This window comes from Haliotis asinina, chromosome 2 (assembly GCF_037392515.1).
Source record: "Haliotis asinina isolate JCU_RB_2024 chromosome 2, JCU_Hal_asi_v2, whole genome shotgun sequence".
Taxonomy (NCBI): domain Eukaryota; kingdom Metazoa; phylum Mollusca; class Gastropoda; order Lepetellida; family Haliotidae; genus Haliotis; species Haliotis asinina.
Window position 1 is genome coordinate 60,958,305 of NC_090281.1, and position 27,003 is coordinate 60,985,307.

General features: G+C 38.8%; 1 protein-coding gene across 1 annotated transcript in view; it reads left to right on the forward strand.

Annotated features, from left to right (window-relative positions):
• Window positions 1-15,768: 15,768 nt before the first annotated feature.
• Window positions 15,769-27,003, forward strand: part of LOC137272757 (cholecystokinin receptor type A-like) — a 75,664-nt gene continuing 64,429 nt past the window's right edge. The window contains exon 1 of the mRNA XM_067805145.1: window positions 15,769-15,898. The gene's annotated coding sequence lies outside the window, so the exon portion shown is untranslated. The remainder of the gene's footprint in view (window positions 15,899-27,003) is intronic.

A 27,003-nucleotide genomic window follows, 5' to 3' on the forward strand; every position in this document is an offset into this window, starting at 1 on the left:
AATAGACCATAAGACAATAAATGTCGGACATAACACGTTGACAGACCTTTATCTTCCTTCCAATTTTTCGTTAGCAGAGATTAGTCCAGCTACTGGATAACAAACACGTGCTTACACTTAACCGGATGTTGTTGTGCTGAGGTAAGCGTCACGACCGTTTTCATCATTCAGTATATACAGTAACGTGTTTATCTTAGGGCCGACCATTGGCTATTTATTTGAAAAGGATATGGGAATAAGAATCTTGATTTCATCTTATGCTGCTTTTAAAACTGTTTGGGGCTGAATTATTAACCAAAGACCTACCTAGATGTAGGCAGATATGTTAATAAATCTAAATCTGATAGAGTATGTGTAGTATGTACCGAAGAACACACTGAAGACGAATACCATTTTACTTTAATCTGCAAACCTTACCAAAACCTTACATGTTTATATTTACCCCGCACATTTTATTCGAGCCTTACCGGCCTGACTGGGCCAGGATCACCCGAACCCTCTCTGCTGCATGTCAATCTTAATCTGTAAAACATAATAATAATTGCTTTGTATAGCCCCTATTTCCAGCTGTACGCAGCTGATCAATGGTGCTTTACACGATAGAAGTCACTTTGCTTCAGTTCATCAGTTGAAAAGAAATGTTTTTAGTTTTCTCTTAAAAGTTGGGAGAGAGTCACTGTTTCTGATGTCGAGGGGCACCGTGTTCCACAGGGTAGCATCTGCGACTGGGAAGGCACGATCTCCAGCCATTGTTGATGTTCACGGAACAGCCAGTTTCTCCTTCTGGGCAGAACATAGGGTTCTTGTTGGGTGGTAGACCGACAGCAGATCCTTTAAATAAGCAGGTAATAATTCAGCATTAAGAGTGCTGTATGTCAAGAGGAGTAACTTGAAGCTGACCCGATGTCTGATGGGCAACCAATGTAGATCTCTGAGAATTGGCGTAATGTGACAGTCCTTTCTGGAGCGGGTGACGACACGAGCTGTCTTGTTCTGAACTCTCTGTAAGTGAGAGATTACGCCAGATCCAAACACTAGAGAGTTACAATAGTCAAGTCTGCTTGTTACTTGAGACTGAATTAAAATCTTACAAGTTAAGTTTCATCGTCGAGGTACTTTCGGAGTTTGCTGATGTTTGCTGCTTTGGTTGTATTCAGTGCCTGATGTTTACCTGATATTGTTGTATCCATGTAGATGGCGCTACTCGAGGTCTATATTATTAAGAGGGCATGATCTCTGTTTTCGGCCGATTTTGAAGTCTTGGTGTATAGCTGCATGTTCAGTTTGATAGTCCAATGTGACCTTTGGTTGTGTGACAAGGTTCAGTTATTATATTTGTGCTACAAATAAGAGTGCGGATGCAACGAATAGCACGGGATATTTACATTCACTTTCATCGCTACGCGCATTGTAAGTTGCTATTTCAGTGGCTCCGGGCTTTCCCCTAAGTCGTAAACACGCGAAACCTCTGTCACTTTGACATACTGAAATACAACAGTTGTACTGCTAAATACGGTGTTAAAATAACGGTAAATGAGTAGAAACAGCCAGCATGGACACATTTGTTGTTTAACGAGTTTAGGTTTTGAAACATCTGAGTATAACATTCGTTCTCAAGGTTGTCATCCTGCTTCACATATGTGCCTTAATAAGGAAACCTATAAATCCTATAAACATCTGGCATTAAGTTACCAATCAACGAAAACAACCATCCAAGTTAAATCGTAAGTGAAGAAAGTGAAAGGTTACACATTTCCTGTTAGTTAGCAGCAAATCGGGTATACTTAATAATCGGACTTGATTAGTCGTATGATATACTAGATGACACAATTAGCCACAGCGTTCATAAGAAAACACCTAATATAGGTCGTATTTGCTAAATCTATAAACCCTACTGCATATCTGACAACACAACTATCCATGTGAAATCCAGAGCGAAAAGAGTGAAACATTTACTGTTACCTGGGCATCTAATCGAGCACAGTCAATAATCAGTCTTGATTAGTCATATAACACACTGGGTGGCACCATCACCCACATGGGGTATTGCCTTTCTTCATCAGTGCTTGATAAGGAAACACGCCCTATATAGTGTTACACTTCAAGAACCACAAGTAAATTACTCTGTACACCATCGCATTCTCGACCGTGCTCTTAATGACCTATTACTTATCCAATACGTAATACGACACGCTGAAATGGAAGCTTCAAAGAAGCGCCTGTAACTTGTGAGATAACGTGTTCATTCAATGGCCTCTCTGACACCAAAAAGATAACACTTACAAATAGGAACATGAAATGAAATACATTATCATTTGGCATTTAAATACAGGCTATGTCCTCATCTCAAAGTGAACACATGGGAATGGTATGATGACAAAATGTAGTCATAGAACAGAACAGAACAGAATACGTCAACAGAGCTACTCACTCATAACAACGATGTAGATACATAGCATTATCACATAACTTCATGAATCTTCACAGACGGACAGTGCGTGCTGCAGTCCTGTTTGTGAAGATTCATGAAGTTATGTAATAATGTTATGTATCTAAAACAACTTGAATGTTGTAATTGTCGAAATTACAACAACCGTTCTGAGGCACTGTTACCAGTCACCCATGCTACTGCATACCGCAAAAAAATTTAAAACGTTTTCCAGGAAAAAAAGAATACACCAGTGTTGAAAAGGTCATTTTTACACATATTAGTTCCTTTACTGGGATTCATAATTGAGGTATGATGTTATGGGCTCACACTGTTTTATTTTAAATTAACACTGTCATAGATGCACATTCAAGCTCATATTCACTCACATTCATCACTAAACTATAAAACAGGTTTAACGTAAGCACATCAAAACATAATACAGGACAAATTTTAAGGATAATAACTTCTAGAGTTAATTTTCACCACTTTTCGGGGCTTACCCTAGCCAGATTATCTGTATCCACATATATATACACAAACACACACATATATATATACACACAAACACACACACAGATAACAGATGATGTGGTTCACCAACTGTTGCTAGTTATATATATATACAGATACACACACAGATAACAAATGACACTGCTTCGACAAATACTATTTCTAATTAGACAGTAGTGGATACAGATCATTGTACGCTTGATACTTAAGATTTGCACAAACCGGATATTGACGAATGCTATTGGGTCATATACGCGACAGGTTGACTATAAGTAGTAAGTTGAATAAAACTGTCATCACTTCAATACACCTAACAATTTGGATTTCTTCAGAATATCGTGAGTGTTGTGAGATAACCTGCTGTTATTTCAATCAAAGCAAGTGTCCTTAAAACTCAGACAAAAAGTTGTTCATCGTAAACATTGTTCCTTCTAGTATTGTACGAAACCCTCTTTGTTGTGACATTTATTGAATGATTTGAATATAATTGCTAGATAGATAATCAAAGAACTCAAGTACAAAAATCGGTATTTTTTATTTCTGTGCAGCTGTAATTATTCTGAAACATTCCCACCTACCATAAAATCGTTTTGCACGTTTCTGAAAATATCCAAATAAAATAAAAAGGTCGGAAGTAAACGTACCTGTTTTGATGGAGTAAGGTAACACGTTTCAAGTATATTCATTATGAGGCCCCTATCAGATAACACACCTTTGAGCACAAGTTGCCATTCCACTATCTCTGAATACCTCATATACATTTTGGCATCAAATGGAAAAGTGTTGTCTCATAACTCCAAATGGTAACGATGAAATGAAGCGATAGGTGTCAGATGATAGATGACCTCATAAAACCGTAATTGCTTGCGAGTGTAAACATTAATGAACTAATTATTTTTCACTTTATTGCATTTTATCCTATTTTGAGAAGTACATTATACGTTTTAAATTTCTTTTATGTAGCACATTCAACAGAAATTGTCCAAAGCTCCATTGACGTACGCTAAATAGTGCACACTGATCATGTTCTATAGATATATCTACTAGTGACAAATGATCATCGTCACAATGCAAAACCCGGAGTAAATCACCACTCACAGATTATCAGGTCGTCCCTGTGACTTACGTGGCACGTCTGCGTGTACAATTTTCAACGAAAAAATTGCAAACAAAACCATTATCGAATCCACTATTATCGTCATGACATTATATATGTTTACGTTAATCCACTGGTGCAAAAATACACGTTACATGTCTGCTCTTTGTGCTCTTGAGTTCGCAAGGTTCGTTCTTGAATCTAAGTGCATGCAGATATGGTAATCATTACGATGTCTGCAAACTTGGATTCTGTGAGAATGTCAAGACCTTGTCATGGATTCATACAGACTCTTGCCGTCCACGAACATCCGGCTTACAATTACTCTTCAAGAACCGGTGGTTGTAAGACTCGACTTACGGATGTCTGGCAGGGTGCATGCATGTCATTGTATCTCATCTGTGTATTTCGATGCTCCTCGCGTTAATGTCTTGTCTGGAAGAGCGACAGTGAAACGTAAAACGACAATGAAACGAATACTTCGTCAGTAGTGGACTCCAACACAACACCATCACCAGGGTAGACACTCGCCACTACTGATACTCTATAATCACCATGCAATCAAAACTCGACCTTTACTTTGAAACCCCTCACCATTTCATGAAGTACCCAACGACCCCGAACACGATGTTTCTTACATCTGTATACGTAGGTGTGGTCCACGCAACACAATCCGTTGATGATTCGTAATGCGTACGGTTGATTAAGGAAAATAGGTGTGTCTCAGTATGTCGCGCAATCCTGAAGCCCTGGACGCTGTGTAACCACTGCGGAAATATTGTTCAAGCCTTTGATCTAATTCAGAAGATCCCATCTTTGTGTTGACAATATCTCACCCACAGGTTTTATCCTTGCATTTACTGCTGACGTCGACTGGACCAAACATGTAAGCAAAGTGGTCTAAACGCGAGCCTCCCTCTCATCTTCAGCTGCTAATACATCAACATTAACCCAACTCATTACTCTGGTAACTGCAACCGTTTCCGGTTTGTAATGGTAGGCAGATGGTGCTTCCATCCACATTGTTTACCATCATGGTATCCTGGTAAAATGTTGTTTTGTAATTAGGCCTTAAATGCAATGAAAGAAAGCAACAACAAATGCTGTGTGATAATATAGTGTAATACATGTGATCATATTAAAAGTCTTCACATATTTTAATACTATCAGCCTATATATCAATGGTATCAAACATGAATTGGAATTACGAGACGTTATGGTTGATATGTATGTGTATGTGTATATCTTGCATTCACTCTACTGGGCGTGTGGTGCAGGCGATAATTGATAGGCGATAATTAATGTGACATGTTGGTCAGCTCACTGACCTGCAACTGGTTGAAGCATATCATTGTCTCCAAACTGCCACTGGATAGACTGGACTATTAAATGACTGCACAATTGCTGTGCGTTGCGGTTAACAACAAATAAAACCACCGTGACGGATGTGTTATGGAGCAGCTTGCAAATTATAATAGTAAACTTTCAGTGCTAAATAGAATGGGGTTTTATTTGCGTTTCCATCTTGACTTCCATTTTAAATCAGGAATTTACTCCTTGACTTACTTTACCAAACTGTACTTACTTTAACATTGGCATAATGATGGGGCAAAATTGTCAGTTTAAGTGGGAAGGTTTACATTATACTCATCCAATTGTTCCCATTTATCACATCATATCCAGTTGATTGAAACCAACATGAACATTGTAATTGTGAATACTAGCGAATACGTAAGAGAAACCAAACATAGCACATCAATCCTTCCCAGCTATACAACATGTGTTCCGATTTCGGTTTTGTCAGTTATCAGATATTTCAGTCTTCCTAGGTGCACGTTTATATATCTTATCAAACATCGCAGAAATATCATATGTCTCTCATGACATGTTATAAACAATGCTGTATCTACATGGATCTTCATGTGTATACATGTATACAGAATGTGATTAAACATATCAAACCCAAATAAAATCAGGAATATTATACACGTAGATGCTGAACGCGAAAAACCAGTTTATCTGAAATCGAAGATGAGTACAGAGAGGTGATCAGGTTTATTTCTTCCCAAATGTAATATATAAACCGATAATGGTGGTTTGTAATATTTGCTCATCATCATCAACTTTATTCCGTATTTGAGGCCTCATGGCCCATAGTACAATTGTATTATGTTATGAACAGTTATGTTCACGTGGCCAACGTTGTATTAAGAACATCTTAAGCTAAATATTTTTAACAGATATATAGCTGTTAGACGTAATACATTTACATCAGGTGCGTTGAATATTTGTTGCATTGTTAATCTAGCTTTGCAATATTTTTTGATGGACAAAAAGTATTCATTACGGAGCAGAACATAGTTTACCTATCACAGATAAAGAAAACGTGGTATTCGTGTCGGATTTATCACAGCCTTTCTTTTTAGGTTGTTGGTTAACCCTGAAGTCATGGACAGATATACGAAATTTACACATAGATCTAATTGTAATATTGCTCTCTGGTGATCAGGTAGCCCGTGGTGCTTAATATACTTGCAAATTTTAGTTCGTGACTTGGTAATAAGGTATGGAGGCAAGATAAATTGGCGGAACCTTTGGTCCGTCTTTTCAAACAAGACATTTGAAAACAATTACAAGGACAATTATCCAAACAAACAGGAACAAGGACAAATATCCAAACAATCATGTACAATGTACGTAGCGATAACCAAATCCCTTGATCATTACCCCGAGTGCTTCCAGTGCTGGTTCGATTTTCTTTAGCCATGTCCAATTTTATGACTTTCCTCCAACTGACTCTGATTGTTCGCAAGCGACTGTAACATATAATGGCTCAGAGCTCAACACACACTCTCCTCTTTAGATCACAGTTAAACCCTGTTGTTTATATGACTTGACCTCAGAACTTGTTTCCTTGCCAGCTTCCCTGGCAGACTGCTGACGGGAACCTCCACCACCATGGTTAATTATCATTCCTTGAACACATGGGTTCATTGTCAGTTTCAACTAGCAAAGACTACACAATCACAAAAAAAACCCATTTAAACATGGTTTAACTGTATTATGTTTCACATTTTAAATCATTCAGATATTGCAACAAGTTCAACAGGCCATCATTTGGATTCATTGTCATTTCCAACAAGCACAGAATACAAAATCACTCTAACAGTACATACAAATACGGCATAACTATGTTATATTTCATATTTTAAATCAATCAGATACTGCAACAGGTTTTATAGTTATTCACTTGCGTTCATTGTCATCCCCAACAAACAAGACAACGGTAACTAAACCACTAAACAGTATATGAGGATTTTTAAATCATTCAGATACTGGAACAAGTTGAATAAGTGTCATTCACACGGATTCATTGTCAGTTCGAACTAGCAAAGAATATTACATCTAAACCACCCAAAGAATACATTCAACCATGCTTTAATTATACTATATGCAGATTTTAAATCATTTAGATATTGGAACAAGTTGCATAGTCCATCACTTGGGTTCACTATCAGGTCCAACTAGCGAAGACTTGAGTAACTAAACCGCTCAAAAATACATTCAAACACGGTTTTACAACAACAAGATTTAAACTATGGTGAAACCCACAGTGTAAAAGATATTCTGTCAGACTCTGGCGTTTTCACAGAAATCAGAGCTCAGTGAGCTATTATTGTTTGTTGGTGTCATTTAGTGATCTGCTTCTAAAATGCATTAATGTTCCCTTGTCATCGTGTTTAAGAGCGTTGGTATGAAATTCCATGATGATTAATGAGATTAATCTGAAGAATACGAAGCATGAACCTCATTTGGAAATACTGTTAGCAAGAAACGGTCTATATTCTTTAACGTAAGTCATCAGTATGAACCGAAATATGACCACTCATACATGTAAATTTTCGGTATACCTTCAAGCAGTATTGTGTTGAAGTTGTATGAACCTAATTACATCATAACAACCGAAATATAAGTGAATATAGAGAAAAGTGCGCATCAGAATTCGTCAAAATGATGTCTGGCGGTATGTTAAATGTGATCGATTATTATGATAGAAACTTGATATTGTTTTATGAGACGCTACAATGATATGTCTCCAGTCCATCCTGTTGAAATGAAGAGATCGATCATGACATGACATGTTCCTTTTCTGGCATGTATTGAACTGACAGTAAGGATACAGGTGAATATTTTGGATTCGGTTTCCTTGTTCCTTTTGCTCGTTATAGAGTAATCTCGAATAAAAAAAGCGAAATTGACATCATATTCAAGTATTCATCTGATAGAAACCTGAAATATGAACATCACAGGTGATCTCTCTAACCAGACAATGGCAGCCAAAGTAAATGGCACTATTTATAACAGGCCATTCTTAAAGGATGAACGAATTTTATGGGTTATTATACATAATTTTAAACATTTATTTCACGCTAGACTATTTGAGTAGTATTCTGTAAGATCGTTTGTTTGAAAAACACAGTTCACACAATTTACAGATGGAACGTGGTCAGCATTTTAATATTACTCGGGAATGTCCTCTGTTCAAGTCCCGTGATATGAATAGTCTTAACAGTTATAGAGGTGGAGTGAGTGAGTACGGTTTACCGCCATGTTTAGCAATATTCCCGGAATATCAAGGTGAGGGATATCAGAAATGTGCTCCACATATTCTATCCATTTGGAGGACATGGGTCTTCTGCGTGACGAGCGAATGCTTTAACCACTAGGCTCCCCCAGAGGCCTTATAGAGATACCTCTGAAATTGATAAAAGTGTTTAAGTCGATTGTTAATGGCACTCAACAATATTCCAGCAGTATGGCGCGGTCTGTAAATAATCGCGTCTGGACCAGACGATCCAGTGACAAACAGCATGGGCATCGATCTACGAAAAATGGGTGTGTGTCATCTGTCAACCAAGTCAGCGAGACTGATCACCCGATCCGGTGGACTGAACATGTACCTGGGTTAGAACATCTGCTGGATTATCGCAATACTTCCAGTGTAATATAGGTACCCGCCAAGGATGCATTCTTAGTCCACAGATAAATTCAGAAATAAGCTTGTAGTTTTATGGAGGACTTTTATTATTTAGAATAATCCAGCTGTGTGAGTGGCAGAAGTAAGGACACCTGCATATTGTATTTTTGAAGATGTATGGCAATACATGTGTATAGATGTATAGATTCTGCAAATGAGTGAAGCAATAACACTATGGTGTTGAGAACGTGTGGCAGAGACACTCCCCGACCACTGCATAACACAAGGACTTTGACGTGTTGGCGACTCTCCAGCCATACTTAAAGCTCAAACTAGTGAGTCAAACTATGACACTAGTCGCACATTCGTGGCTACTCATGTTCAAAATTTTATTTTGTTTTAACATGGTTTGCACGATACGTTGACAATGTGAGGATGAACGATCGTCTTTGCAAAGAAACATTATTCGACAACCTTCAACCTGAATGGTGTTGTTCAATATGTTTATAGGATATGAAACGAACTTCCCCATTCATATCAAGTTTATGTCCCAAGTGAAATACTTTTAGTCTGTCACGAGCTTTAGCGAAAACACAGCCTAGTACCTCGAATGAAGATGTTTTAAGCCTATTCTGTTCAGACTCTGGCAAGTGCTTTTGGCCCCAGCATAAGAAACCACGGGAGGCATGGCAGTGGCAATACAACATACGTTTTTGTAAGGGAAGACACGAGTGGTTGCGGCTGACAGTGGCAGTAATCGAGATACAAGAGCGACGCTCATCTTTTGATATGCGGTTCTGACAACATACACGCTGAAGGTATTCAATCTCAACTTATATTCACAACTCTTCCATCCAATTGTCCGTCGATTTTGACCAAATCAATATCTTTTACAAGCAACTTCATATTTGTTTACACTCACAAGAGACCTACTAGACGTATTTTTTACTTATTTACGTTGTTTCATTTTCGTTTTTATTACAGAAATCTGAGTTATTATAGGACTGAAAATAACCACACTAAATGAAATAAATTTTATTTAATTACACAGAAGTGTTTTCGTTTTACATGCTATCATAAGGTGTGAAAACTTCTGAATGAAAATCATGAATGGAATGAGTGATGAAAGTAGTACCGGTAATGTCAAAGTTCACATATTAGCCATCCAAATCACTGGAAGGTCTTTTGACACCTGTGTCATAAGAGTTTGTTATGAAACCCCATCACGAATTACCACGTGGGTAATACAATATGTTTAATTCCGTACATTTATAAACATTTTCAAATCTGTCAAATGCACAAATTTTATAACTCTCTATCCAAGTATGTATGAGACTATGCATGTCTCGTTTAAGCTGAAATAGGTTTAAGCGAGCAGACTACTAGGAGTTTAACTGGAACCTCCTGAATTTTATGTGTTGTCTGTACGTAAGTGTTGCCCATCGCAAAGATGTATGCGTCTCAAGTCTCACACTGTAACATCTTTGCCAGAATTTGTTTAACCTGAAAACTTAATAATCCATATAATGCATGTCTATACCTATATACAGTCCAGCGGCGAAGAGAAAGATAACACCTTCAGCACCGTGGCATGCGTAACTCATGAAACCAACATTGCTGGTAATATTGGCCTGTGATATTTCTGAATAAATCTGTCTGTGTGTCTGGATCTCCCAAACATTGATGATGGCCTGTTTATGGCCCACCTCCGCAAGAGGAGCAGGCTACTAAACAGACATTAGCATGGAACAATTGAGTCTGGACCAGGAAACTGCAGTTCAGCGATTACTGTCATAACGCATGACGTTGTGCTGGAACACCATGCTATCATGCGAGTCAGTAAGTAATTGCAATTGTATAAGGAGGTGTAAATACTGCCTGCACAGGTAATAATAAAGGGCAATCTTCGCAGTCCCAATGAGGTACCACAATATCCGTTGGCACGGTAGGGTATTTACAGTTGCTGTTAAAAAATAATAATAATCGATTTTCATGTTGAATTACAACTGTAATGTTCAAGTGCAAAGACGTTCAGACAAAAAAACTTTCATAAAATATGTTGGTTTTGCAACCAAGCTGGAAGCGATTCTATGTCTCAGTGCTGACGTTTGTTTTGTTTTAAACTCTACATAATTGATAAATGATGCTGAGCTTTTGATGAGACTAGGCGTCTTCTGTGCAACAGTAGAAACATCAGTCCAGTTGAAGAAACCCCAAAAACGTCAACTCCAGAGAATTGCTGGGCACTCCCCAATGTGCGTGAAAGGCAAATTAACAAGGGAAAATTCTATAAATGGACTCTAACACATTTCTGTCATTTTCAATTTAGTGCCTGTGACCAAAACATTTGTGTTCAGCAACCGTTGTATGTAAAACCTAGTGTAACATGTCAGATGAAATATGTTTGGAGAGGGCCTATTTCAATGATGCCGCTTTTCTGGTTGTAAAGGTGCACCTGGGGAAAAGAACGAGACCCAATCATGCCACCTGTATGGCGTATGGGGTATGTAGACACCATCCATCTCCTGAAGAGCTTTTGCACACGCGCATGATTTTGGATAGGACGATCTACCATGTCAACTCATCTCTATTCGCTGTGCATTGCATTGGATGAAAATGTTTGAACAAGCCATAACTCAATCGTAAACTGATCGCCATTGGTAATGATGTGCTCTTTGGACGTAAACAGTAAGAGGCTGTTCGCACACGTCCATTTTTTCTTGTTTGGCCTGCAGTCCCGTATGGATGTTAAGCAAGGTAGACTGAAGATGTTGTGCACGTGCGCGGCAGAATTACAGGACAGGCTAAAGAAACCTAGTTAAGAGGCATGCAACTGCACCATGGAAGTCCGAGGTGATACATAACGTGATGGCCTAAATGTGGCCTAAGACGGAAAACAGGTAAAGTGGATATAGCCTGTACATCCTACAGTTTCTCAGTTTGTTTTGAGTGTTTAGACAGATACGTCATTGTCAATAACTATCAGCAAAGTTTCATATAAAGTATACCATGGTTTGTACACTGATTCGACTGACATGATCCCCACGCAGGAGTTTTATATCAAGTATAGGAAACACGGTATAGCCGTATCAGAACTTGATTAGGAGTGAAGTCTGATCACACTGAATCATTGTGATTGGTTGGATTATGCGTAAAGAAAGTACAGGCAGAAACAGCATGTATTCGTCTTCAGCAAACCGAACAGGGAGCAGAGTTATTATGTGTATAAAAGAGGAGAGGATGTCCAAATATCATTTACTGGTTATCCAGACATCTATGTGTGTTCACATTTCCACCAAGCGTTGCACGTTAGCCTTCTCCTTCTAGAAGTCACGTATCACTCACTGATGAGAGTCTCATGTGAAAGGCGTTACACAAACGTACCACTAAAACGAAACAACTAGTGATATTTAGTACTTGACCGGACCAGGTCTGTTATTACAATAGTGATTATCACCGTTCCGACGTGATTAATGTTGTGTTTGTTAGATGTAACTCGATGTTGAGCACAGATAGGTGATACTGTTTTCCTGACTTCAGATGACAGCAAAGACGGACGACAGTTGGTTTCCTTCAGCTAGAAAACATGTGGATCTGGACTCCACATTGTCGCCTTTCAAAGATCAGGGAAAGTCTGCAAGTGTTTAACAATCTGTTAGTGAGCGAGGTAGTGGCAGCTGTAACCAGAATCGTGTTAATAATGAGAAAAACATTTAAACCATAGAACGTAAAACCATATTTATGAATCACAATTAAACTGTGATCAAACCAGGTGCTTATGAAAGATTGTACATATCCTCCTCAGTCGCTGAGACATTGATATTAAAGTGGTTCACTCACTAACACACCATCTAAACAAACTCCAGAACCACATGGTGGCTAGACCATCAACAGAAAGCACACTTACTATGACATAACCTACGTATTGAGACAGCTGTCAGACTGTGTATTGCGATGGTTAGGTTGTACGAGAATTGATAGTCTTATGTGTTAGGTACGAAGAAACGTAATGAGGTGATGACAGCATACCTAAGTAGGAAGTTGCACACAATAGCTGCTGTGCTCAGACTGTACGGCTAAGGATAGATAATAGATACATAGATCCAGCTTAGGAAAATATCAAGCCCAACACGTTTTATACAATATCAGAACCCAATTATTTTGCACTGGCGATTTTTAAGTGTGGTCAAAATAGATTTGTTTGGGAATATCGACCGAAAATTGGCCTACATTGGGAGAACTAATTTTAAATTCTACTGCTGAGTGAGTTTATCAAGCACAATTTAATTAAATTTCAATCTAGTTTGGAAATCAACCCGCTACTCTTTCCAGTTTCCAATCGCAAAGCAATAAAGAATTTTTTGCTGACATTTTATACATCTTTGAAGTGAAGCCCCACAGCTCACAAAATATTGTGTGACCGGCTGAATACAGCACTAGTGAATACATTTTACGAATTGATATCACAACAATTTATGCCACACTCGCACACCGAATTATTGTGCCAAACCGTTAAAGAGGAATGTGAGGTCGAATTTTCTACAGTCAATCAATGCTGGTTGATAATATGGAAGAGTCACGACCAGTCAGATGCTGAGTGATTTTGCTATTCCTTGGGCACGCATCCCTGCTCAGTTCATATCTGTGCTTAAGACGACTTGGACTCCCGTTCCCACCAGCTTTTAAGAAACATATTTGGATGTTGAATACCTGTCAACCTTGACGCCTTTGGCTTTGGCTCAAGCTTTTATTACTCAGGTCACGAAGGTTGAATTTGGCCCAATGAACCCCTCCAACAGGTTCAACCCTGGACCTGGCTGGGACCTGTGGCACTTCGACCCCGTCGTCTCATGCTTATTTTCTCTTGGACTTGCAAGTTTTGCGAATGGCCACGCTTTCCGTTCCTCACTCATGACGCTTTACGTCTGTAATTTTCGTTCATCATGCATTGGCAAAAACACTTCTCAAAGTGGCCAGGATCGAGATTTTTCAAACAAATTTTCATCTTCTAATTCAAAGAAAAAAAATGACATAATCTATGATCATATCAGTCCACATACAACTTGTTATCATGAATATATATTTTTAATAACTAGCAATCTGTGCCTCGTTGAAATTTAGCATGATCGACATTGAACGAATTTCCCTCTTATCCACCAAGCTCAAGATCAAACTGACGTCTTGTTGACGTTCTGGCTGACCATTAATCAACTACAGCATGTTATTAATTCCACGTGTTGACGTAGATATGATTCTACGATGCAGATTGTTGCGCAGCGGGAAGTAAATAACTCACCAGTCCTGTAATTGAACGTACTGGGTGCCGAACTGCAAGAATGTCGTGCGCATCAAAGCTATCAACACTGAATATCTAAAGTACAAATCCCTGCGAGTTTGTAATGCTTCAGCCGTCGCTCGACTCATTTCACCCATACCATCTTCAACCACAACACTACTTAAAGGGGGCAATGCTCCACGATCAGGTTCCTGCTATTGCCTGAGCGCTGTGATGAAAGTGATATGTCACACCACTGAGATAGTGACTCTGTCTGCAGATCTGAAGTACGCACACAAAACATACACAATAAGACACAACATGTGTACATTATAATATAAACATGCACACGTTCACACACAGGTATTTTCAGAGGATTCACTAATGCACAGTAGCACATACAGGTATTCCCTTGTATATATACATATATCTTGGATATAAGCGCGTATAATCACTGTGGATTTTGTAACGTTTTTTGTAACGATTATTATACAGAACAATTACACTGTAGAGTCGTGTATACATGATATTTATGTGTGCTTCATGTTTGTATGAATTTGTTTATACACAGACGAGCGCGCGTACACACACACACACGAAACAAGCACGCACGCTTGTTGGGATGGAATTTGAAACTTATGCTGGTGGTAAAAGTCAGACTCGCTGCTTGTATTGACACGTGTCATCGTTTCCCATTTTCGTAGATAAATTATTATGAAGTCAGATAACTGGATTGTCTGGAACATGCTCTGTTATGTGCAGACCATGGGAATATAGCTGTAACATTGAAGAGTTGAATTCATCATCATATTCGACGCAGTTACCATAAAAGACAGCTTTCAATAGAAACAACACTCTCGTGCAACACACGCCCAATTCTCCCAACTGCTCCTCATATGAGTAAATCTGAAAACGGATTCATTAGACTCGTAAACACCCTGCCTGTGTTATTACTAAGTGGCTCTCCGTATAATGTGCCAACTGAAACATCAATGAGACAAGTCGTGCACTATAATACTGTCACAGGAACTTCCAATCCGACACAGGATATTCGGTATTCCGATGGACCAATAAATAACCTAAATATCCACCGCGGTATGATCATAACAGTCCACGTCGTGCAGACAATAACAAAGACGTTTATTATTAATTTAGCAGCTAGCCATCTGAACCTGCTTCTCCTAATTCTCCCAGAAGCATTCTTTTAATGATAGCTTACTGCTCGACTGGGTGCTTTGATTGACGGATATGGTTAGAGAGAGTTCGTTACGATCCAAATGATAGACAGTTTTCACAAGATATTGCTCTGCACATGCAAACAGCTGAATTCCATGAATTACGTACGCGAGATAACGGCTGAAGCAAAGGGAGTTTGATAATTCCATTACTTGGAATCCACTACTGATAGTTTTGCCCGTGCTGGCACAGCCTTTCCAATGACTTTGGCGACTGGTAGATGGCATCGTTTACCGGTCAATTCCAGGAGATGATTGAATAGTTAGATAGAGGGAACGGTCTGTCAATGCGGATGCGGTCAAGAACGGGCGGCGCTCAAGCATCTGTTATCTCAGTACTGGTGTTGAAGAGATCTACCATACTGTTTCACAGGTGAGAAATAATTACTCGCTTGACATTTTGATTTTGTGGTTCGGATATATACATCGAGTCATAATTGTCCCATGTCATAATATGTCTGAGTTCATCAGAAGAAGGGTTTATTTGTATAAAGTCTATACGACTCATCGTAAAATAGTGACTTTGATTGCAATTTCATACACCAACGCTAACAGGAGCAGAATTTACACGCTCTAAGAACTTGACAAAATCATTTATGATTTAATGTCTGATGATGCCATGGAGTGGATAATACTATCCATTGGTCGTTTTTGGGATTGTAACGATGACGTATATCCTCATAGCGTTTACAAATAGAAACAATATGAATTTCAATATCATCCTCAATACTTTTACAGTGTTTACATAACATGATATCATCACTGAAAGAGGCAACATCTCTTCTAATATTTTTTATGCCTAGTGCATTGCACCCTGATCTATATAATGTCAACAGATAGCATTAGATGATCTGTAACTAGGCCGAAGTTAAAGTTTGCAGAATTTTCGATGGGCAGGTTCAATACATTCTCTTTTTTTAAAACCCCATATCTCTGCACCATAAGTTGGAAATGGAACAATGTTTTTATCATCGATGTAAAATCCCCCTGAGAGTGACATATCGTAGTGTCCTATGAATGACTTGATTCAGATTAAATTCTTTCTGATTACGTATTTTTTCTGTTAGTAAACATTTTGAGGGTCAGATGATATTTGTAGTTTATTAGTTATCATAGGCCATGGATATGTTAATATGTTTGTGGTTTCGCGAAAAGAATGGAAATAGATGTAACTAATAATCAGATTTTCAAGTAAATAGTATAAAGCATCATCATATGGTGATATTCTTACCTGTTGGGATGCAGACATGTTTGGCTTGCAAACGTACTTTTAGCCTTTATACATGGATGCAATATATGAAGATTGCTTTTATTGTAAAACAGTAATCGCGTGTGTACTTCGTATTAAAATGTCGAGATATCCACACAGTGCATTTATTCATGCGTTTGTGCAATGGTATTGCCGGATCTGGACTGTTTGTTCAAACCCGCCGTCATGACATCCCTCGGGTGACTCATTTTCATTTCAAGCGTGCAGTAAACAATATTTTCAAAGTGTTTTAATATTGACCTTGGCGAACACACTACACATTCTGTATTCCTAATGCGTCAAATTTATTATTCAGGAACACACCCGCTAGAGAAATAACCTGATTTATCATTATGAAATCATCCATACACTCCTAAAGTGTGCATTTACTTCAAGAAGTCATTTTCAATCAGTCATGTAAGAAACTTTGCTGTCGTTTTGTCGGACAGAACACTTGAAATATTGATGAAGTTCATGAATAGTTCATCATTAGAACATTCATCAGTGTCTGGAGTTTAAACGTTGTTCTTGCTTGGTGACCTGTACGATCTTGACACTAAATGTATCGTACTTGTTTATGGTTTCCTTTACATGATGCATATATATACTGAGACATACAAATAAAGGACCACGGCGTTCCTTTAATAATTTCCAGATTGTGTACATTTTGTACTTTTGTAATGGTTATTGGAGAGGAAGTATGCCCTTACTACACTGATTTAAGGACAAAGTATCTACTACAATGTTACCATGATAAATACCCCAAATGCGTGTAAATGTGATCTGTTCATGGACACTTAAATGCAAAATAATATTCGCAAAGTTGGTGTGTATATCTACCAGGTTTTTATATACTTATAAACTCTGCAAACATTGCGATTGCATGCCATAAGTGTCATCTGACTTACAATAGGTCTGTTGTCTCCTCAGTACTGAAACAGAGGACATCTGTTTGATGCTGAGGCTACGTGTGTGTTTAGAATGAGTGAGTATAGTTTTCAACAGTACTCTAAGCATGTCACGGCGTTGGCGTGGGAGGAAAACCTACTTACTAGACTGAAACTTTAGGAAACACGTGACATATACTAAGAGAAACAAATAAAGGAATATTTTCCAGTTTTTATCGCCAGCTTCGAATAGCGTTTTTGTAGGGGAAATCTCACGAATGAAGTGGTGTTTCCTTATTTGTTTCCATAAGTATATTATTCATAAATTTAATAGTCCTGTTGACGCGCTTCAGTAGGCGAGTGTAACGGCGTGGTATGTCAACAACAGCGTAGTCCAGACCTATCTGGATGTATCAGCAAAAGGTCGATAATGAAAATTGCCTTGTTGCATTTTGTTCATTGTTTTTGTCCATCTTAGCTGCTTTGAAGACCTGTGTAATATTGATCTCTGTCAAAGATGTATACTGGTGATATTTGACGTAAATTATGACATTCTGTCACTATTATTCATTCAACTATGATCATGTTTAATGGACAGTGAATATAGCGTTTTCAGCGGAGCAGCGGTTGATTTCATCAAGAAAATAACGACATCGTTGATTCCATACCGTTCATCTTTGTTACAAATCGAAACTGTCTGTAAGTATGTGTTTAGTAGGCGGTCCGACTCCCTTGGAATCGGGCGTAATGACGTTTGTCAGAAGACAACAATACTGATGGTGAAGACAATTACGAAATTGATACTTTCTGCAGATTACTATTTTGTGATGCAATTAATCAAACAAAATGGCAGCGTTATGACACGTAAGTGAAGAACGTGATATAAGTCGACCAAATTACAAAGCCAGAGCACAAGACCCATTGAGCTGCAGCACAACTTTCTGAGAACCGGATATCCTGCTGGGACTACTGAGAGTACTGAGAAATCATATGATTTCCACTTGAGCTCACAACATTTCTAGTTTCTTCATGCTGACATTTAATATCATACCATGCATTGATAGTATGTGTGACATTTTATATTTTTTTTTCATTTTCTGCTAGATGAAAGTATCATTGGATTGACAAATGTAAAGGATCTTTCCTCATATCTTGCAAGTGAAGGTCGAGGTCGGTAAAGAGTTAGTTCTAGCCAAACAATCGTGCATATCTGGGGTACGTTCTGAGGTGGCTTAGGCTAAAAAGAGTAGCACTCTTCAGGCGATATGGACAGTGTTTCTTATTAGAATTACAGTCAGTCGTGCAACCATATTGGGGTTCAGACTATAGTGAGAAAGTAATTGAGTTTATTTTTTTCTCCGCACTCAGAAATATTCCAGCTATATAGGAGTGGTCTGTAAACGATAGCGTCTGGTCCAGACAATCCTGTGATCAACAGCATGAGCATCAACCTGCGCATTTGGGAACCGATGACATACGTTAATCAAGTCAGCGAGCCTGACCACCCGATCCTCTTGGTCGTCTCTTGCGACACGCATGAGTTACTGAAGATCAATGTTCTAACACGTCGTGATACACTGTCCACCGACGTAATGTGCTCTGGACATTCAGGTATCGATGGATGTGTCTTCTGAAAGTAGTTAATTTATCTAAATAAAATGAGGAATGAAGTTCATCGTGGATAAGATAGCACACCAAACAAAAAAGCAGACTGTAGGAGAAGAAGCTGCACTGCAATGTGTTGCCTGTTGGTAAGTAAGAATATATAGTGTATGCGGCTTTTGTGATTCCCGGAAGGCGAAAGCGGTGGTTTATTGAATCAATCGCAAAGTGCTGTATAGCACTGGCAAGTTGAAAATACTGAATACTGTTGCCAAAGAGTGTGGTATTATTTGGCGCATGAGTGAAGTTTTGTGCGGCAGTTTATTTTGTTTGGTCATAATTACCTTGGCCACTGGCTCTCAACTGAGAATCCTCTTCGAAATACGACGCTCTGTGACGTATGCATTTGGCGCACAAGACCACGAATACCAGAACATGTAAATGTGAGCATCTTCTGTTAGTCTTTTGTTTAACGCCGCTCTCAGCAATAGTCCAGCCAAATTGCTACTGCCTCCCCAGACAGCTCAGCGATAAACAGCATGAGGATCGATCTAAACAACTGGGATACTTTCAGATATGTCAGCCAAACCGATCACCACAGCAAGTCTGTCGCCTCTGACGACAAATGCTTATAGATGTCACTTAAATCGTCATGGTGATTAACTGAACGAATGTAGTTTTACGCACACGGCTGTTCTCGTGAAAGTTGTCCTGGTGGTATCACAAGTTTTTTACAAATCCATTTATGTCGTCCTTCACTATTTTGCCTTTTACGTCACCGTGGAATCTGTTTCGGCAGACGATGGAGAATGATTATTCACTGGTAATGGTGATTTATGCTTACACAGAGGTTGCTAACATTACGTCGACATCAACGCGAAGTGTCGACAATCTAAGCAAACATATCGGTGATTTATAGCATAGATAAACACTCGTGCCGTCTGGGAACGGTGAGACACAATCGCGTTACACATATTAAGTGCTGCATATTGCGGCTGTTCAGAACGAGAGAGTGAATGTTACTTTACGCTGCATCGATAATGCTGAAACTATACTGTGTACAAAACGAATCTGTTGGTAATTTGGATATATGCACACGTGGAAGTAAAGAAACGAAAACTATCTGACTAAAACGTTACATAAAAGAACCAGTCAAAACCTTTTCCACCATAAGAAATTTCCAGTTTTAACTGTGATCACAGACATGTTTATGAATCACCATTTTTTCAGAGTTTAAGAAAGGTGAGCATACATTGCCCATCAAGTACCACCTGTCGCAAAGACATTCAACGGCAAGACTTTACATCTTTATAAAACTAGATCTAGGGCAAAATAGGCCTTCAGCAACCCATGCTTGCCGCAAAAGGCGACTAAGCGGATCGGTGGTCACGCCCGCTGACTTGGTTGATTCATCGGTTTCCAACTGCGCAGATCGATGCTCATGCTGTTGACCACAGGATTCTCTGTCCAAACCCGACTATTTACAGACCACTGCCATATAGCTTCAATATTGCTGAGTGTGACATAAACCTATTAGTAAACTAAACTCGCTGACTGACTCACTCTCAGTACCACAAATTCGTATATAAACCCGGAAAAGAGTATAGGAACACGTGCACGTTCATGTGTTCCTTTATTCGTTTCCATGAGCATATAGTTTGTCACTAAACATGTCAGAATCTGAATATATATGATGAGACTAAGGCTTCAACTGATGTTTGTGAAGGGCGCCTCAGGCATTTGGGAAGACCACATCAGGATCCTTCTCTGATTATATTTATGTCAGGATCCATCACTAGACGAGATCGGTCCGTTCTACCGTCATGAAACAATGTATTATTATCAGAGGTTTAGAATAATATCTTGCGCTGACCAAACAGTAATTCCATCTCGCATACAGTATATTCAGAACCGTAAACATCGTAGCAGACTTGTAGACATAGGGCTGCTTACTTCTGGCCTTAATGACTATTCCAAAACAGATGTTCACGATGAAGAACGCTATTCACATGTTTTGTTGCATCTTGAATACGTCATGGTGTGGTTCCTTTATTAAACAACCACTGTGAAAGGATGTTTGTATCAGTAAATAAAACCTGTAGGACATGCAGGCAACAGATTTCTGCCTGAGAATGTTACTTAAAAGCATCAATTTCGTTCTTTGTCAGTTTCTAATTAAGGATTATATTAGGTTTTCCCCATTTTTCCTCTTGAGCACAGTTTTCCCTTGTTTGTTAAATTCTTCTCATGCAGATTCAAGAACTAATATACGTAACTGGTGTAATGTTGAGGCGCGTTAACGTTCCGTAGACCCATTCATCAACTACAGTAGCTCATTTCTTCAACGACACAGATTATAGACTTTTTTTATAGTTCTGTTGTTTATAGTTCTGTTGTTTTCTGCGTTCCCAGTAGTTTTTTTTACAGGAATGGCTAAAAACGTCTAAATCAATTACATCGTATATTTATTGCCCTCACCGCGGCGACATCTTTGGCATGCTGAAGACTGACGCAATATATGGATGAAGTCATTTCGTTCGCTAGAAAGACTACCAAAGTCTTGTTTGGTCGTTACACCTTTGTCGTTGTCGTTCATGATGAAATCATTCACTTTCATCGGACACATTAAAAGATGAAAAAATGATTAAAATGTTAATTTGACATTGGACAGCAGTGAGTCCTAATTTAAAATTATCAAGCTGGATGATTGCCAGTTTTGGTTTACAGGGCGGGAAAGCAGGAGTACAACTGTCAGTCCTCTCATGTATCTATATTGTGGGTAGCTTTCGTCAGTGGTGGGCGCCACCGGTATCGCACTATTTGCTTACTGTTTTGGGGAACACTTGGTGGCATGATTGATTTCTCAGTGGTCCATTCACGAATTTTTTGCATCTATTCACATGGAAAAGAATTTGCTTCGGAGGATACATAGGACTGGGTATTCGTTTGCTCTTAAATTTCCGAGTGTTTATGCTGTAAAGTTAAATTTCATTTCAGAATCAGATTTTAATTTAGGAGACTTTTAAAAGGTTTGGGGTCATACTGAAACAGAAGAAATACTGCCCGTTTCGAACGAAATAGAATTTCTATGGATTGCTGTTAAACAGACCTTGAGTTTTCAATTGCATTTGCTTTCGTGTTATATTAAACAAAGATAGAGTTCAAGTAACCCGAAGACTGCAATTCAAACCATATGTTTCAGCAGGCCCGCCTGAAGTACAGTGTGGGAGTTTTATAGTCTGGTCCATACAGTTTATCAGGTGTCTGTTCAGCATGTTTGATAAAAGTCTGCAATAAAAGTGATATGTCTCGGGTTAAACTGATTACCAGCAGACAAATCGATTTGGTTGATATGAATAAAAGCGACAAAACCCTGTCCATGATTATTATTAATCTCCGAGAAGAATTCGAGACTTAAGAGATGGTAAATAATAGCGTCTTTGACCACGGTGATATGTTGGCATCGATCTTCATGCCCCACCTGCTAAAACCAATGTGACTGCACAGCGAAACCAGAATTCAATCGTTGTCGTGAGACAAAATCAACAACTCGGATGAATGTGTCATTTAACATCATGTGCCGTGAGAGTACAATAGTTCTTGACATTTCTGTGGAACGTTTTCACAAACATGACACAGAATTTGCTTGAAGAGAAAAAATGGTCCGTAATCTAAAATGTGCAAACAGAGAATCTGATGCTTTAAGCCTAAATATGATCAAAGAAAAGGGTTACAGTGAAAATAGACCCCAGGAAAACGGTCCAAAAATAATTCGAGAAAACGGCCTCTTGACCCAGAGCAAACGGCCGATATATATAACAGAAACCCATGTGTATGTTATTTTGCTTTTATTCATCTCTAAATCATCTCTAAATATATTGATGAAACTATGCTGGCCCTTTTCTCCAGGCACAGGGGCAGTTTTCTCCAGTCACAGAGGTCGTTTTCTCTAGGTTTGGGGAACGTTCTCTAACGTTGATGACGTTTCCAAGGTTGTTTTGGGGTCCGTTTTGGGTGCGTTCCCAAACTAAAACCCTAGACAAAGTTCTCTTGTCCTAAATGTCAATATTTCAATTTGCCTGTAAATGTATATATCAAAGGAAGGTTCTCACGGGTAAACACGTGTGTCTATTTAAAGCTGCGAGGAATGACACACGTTGTGTGATGGAAATCATCTTTCTTAAATGCTATTTTTCAGTGCAGACGTAATTCAAGATTGAGGTTAAGTTGTTTTCCACCACATGGGTAAAAGCTGTTTCAGCCATTGATTCGATAGTCTAGTTTAGTACAGTCATCTGTGGCATATTCCTACAGTTTTACCAGAGTTGGCAATATACATTTCTGCGCGAACTGTTACACTGTAGAATACCACTAGTTAGACAGAGCATGAACCATTTACACAAACGCTTGTCTCATAATGATTTATAGTGGTCCATTTACCAATTGTCAAAAACTTTGATTAAATCTGGTTATATTCCCGTTCACTGAAATCGTATGTTTCACTTAATACATATGAAGACATCAGTAAACACAATGGTCGTAAATCACATATGAAATATATGGAAATACATTGGTACACACATTTTGGTTAACTTTACAGAAAGGAATATTTGTAGGTGCTGTGACCATTTGATATATTTTGGTACAGGGAGACATTCATGTTTCTGGTAGCGTCTCTTGCTTGAGGCTAAGTTAATGGGAGTGTACGCTCAGCAAAAACAGATTAATGTACACGTATCAAAATAGATTCGCAGACACATTTGCATCAAAGGACTGACACGTTAGTTTGGTATTCTTCATCCTTGGGAGTCTGTGGATGATGTTGATGATCAAAGAAATCAAGCTACCACAGATTCCTTGACTCCATCCTGCGTCAAAGACTAAACGTTGTTTATGGCAAGGGACTTTGCCGTTTTCAAACAAATGTTACCGATAATTCGTCAGTTAATGCCTTGAATGTACATGTCGGTTAATCAGGCGATAACTGTGGTTCATCGCCAGTTCAAGGGAAAGTTCATAGTTACTTTGTCAGATCTACTAATGCTCAGTGAGTAGAACCCGGTAATGGTAATTAATGCACCAGAATCCCAATCTTCTGAAACAAGAATTCTCTGAACAGCCCCTTGTGTCCAGTGTGCGGATGTACCTTATTGATGTTCGACCTGTCGTTGTCTCGAGTCTCTTGTAACTTTAAGTATTGAAGTAGGTGCCTTCAAGTTCAACACAACAGTATGTGGCACTGACTATATTGGGGAGTGACTCCAGTTAGGAAGCGCTGATACATGAAACACGATAACAAGCTATGGTGCCCCGTTCCACAAGGTAATCTTAGCGCTCGTTTAATGTTGAACAACTCAAGAATACAAGTTTTAGGTGAAAAAGAACACGGTTGGGACGAGTTAAAAATGTTAAAATCTTAAGTGAACATCCTCCCCCCCAAAAAAAACAAACAAACAAAAAAACAAAAAAAACCCAAAACAAACAAACAAACAAAAAACCCAAAACAAATCTAAAACCAAAAAAGCCCCCAAAAGACAAAAGACAAACAAAATACACCCCTAACATACAAAAATCAACAAAAACAAACCCAAACACACACACACACACACACACACACACACACACACACACACACACACACACACTCAGAGTTAGACTTCATGCTTATCGTCTAAAGGCATCGGGTGATCAAACTCGCTGACCTATTGCGTCAGCACCGTAGAACGGTGCTCATGATCTTGATTGCTGGATTGTCTGGTCCAGTCACTATTATTTACAGACTGCCATAAAATAGCTGCAATATTGTTGCGTGCGCCATTAAACGACAACTAAACCCAATCTAACCAGCTTCGTATTTACACATATGCCGAGTTATTAAGCATGATAATATCCTATCCTCTACACACAGGAAGGATGATTTGGGCAATGAACTTCCCCTTTATGCTGAGCAGTAGCTCAGCAGCTATACAGCTTTTGGGGTATAATGCTATTCAATGTTTCAAAGAGGGCGATACAACATATGAAAGAGATGTTTAATCAGGCTTACAAAGCTTTAACTCAGGTTCATGGTTTTTCGTTTCTGAACATTACATAGGATTTGCTGTCATATTGAATATTTTGTATTGATTGTAGTATTTTACCTTTCATGTCACTTTCTCTCATTTTCTTCTACAATCCGCCTCTAAACTTTATCAAAAGCTTTTTTAAAAATAAAAACATCTCTATCATGAGACGTTTCCATCAGGCAAGATTCGACGCACGATGAATAGAAAAACGACACCAGCGCAAAGGACGTGCCAGTGCCATGGGGGTTTGTTGAACTACGTTATGTGTAAAGCAAAGTAGTAAACTTTCGTTTTACACCGGAATAATGTTGATTAATTTTAAAGATTTCTGATGGTACTCAGGAAGTTGAGTTAACGATTATGGGAATCTGTGAGCAGTGAGTAAATGAATGTGTGTGCGCTATTGCATGTGCTAGTCTCTCAAGGACCGACTAAGAGGAAGCAATAGAGACAGGGAGTGAGAGTGTAACGGAGATGTTCACAGCTTCAAATTACAAACTCCTCTTGTCTGTTATGCCGTATATTCATACAAGTTTTACATCTCCACCACACACTATTACCAAACGTCAGAACTCAGTACTGATACGAACACTCTTTCATACACACACACCAGTGCAGTTGTAGAATTACAAGTCATCCCAGCTCTCCGTTGCGACATTGCAAGGCGTATATCGAGTTGCTGATCTCGAAGAAGTTCAAATTCATTATTCGTCACCTTCGCCACTATTGAAAGGCACATCTAAGATTGCATCGGTCATGTGTCAATGATTCGATGCAAAAGAAAGAGCAACCACTCGTTATATTTCAAAGTATTTTTCTGTTTTGAAAATCAATTGATTTCCCGGAGTGATTCCTTTCAGTTTCGCAGACATGGAATGTGTTAGAAAGATAGGGTTGTGTTTAACATCATTAAGGGTGAAAACAGTCTGTGATGTTTTGGCGTTGTGGTGATAGACATGTAACTGTTACCGAACACCAGATAAGGCTTGTAAAATGTGTTTTTCTAGTTGCGCTTTGGATGACTTTGTATGAGAGTTCTCTGAACAAACCTTTGTGTCCGCAGCCGGTATGGCGACTTAATAGATCGACTTTGTTGAGATGTCTGTTACCAACATCACAAGTCAAATATGTCAGATAAAGCGTTCCTTTATCGTCCCTTTATGCTGCAAACCGCCTATGTCTATCCAACCCGACAGTACTTTGTTGTTTTGGCAGTAAGTGAGTGAGTGAGTTCAGTTTTACGCCGCACTCAGTAGTAATGTTACACATATTACATCAGTATACATATTCCTTGAGCAGTGAATGGAAAATCTGTCAATCATGCATTGGTACATGGTCATGATAAAGTACATTCACATTGAATTCAGTAGTTTAATCATCAGTTCGTCAGTTTTGAATTACTCACAGGTTATGTGAAGTTCGTATTCTAGAGCATTATAAATTGATAGTTATAAAAGATGTAGTTTACATCAATATGCACGCACGCACGCACGCACACACCAAGTTCAATGGTAAGATTCCCATCCGTATATTTTTAAAGGGCTTTGAATGGAGGTTCGGTTGCTATGCCATGACATTAGCAGGATAAAGCAATGTCTGATCGCCTCGACGTAGTCACACACACACGCACACACGCACTCAAACGTACATCTGCGTGGATATACGTACAACGATC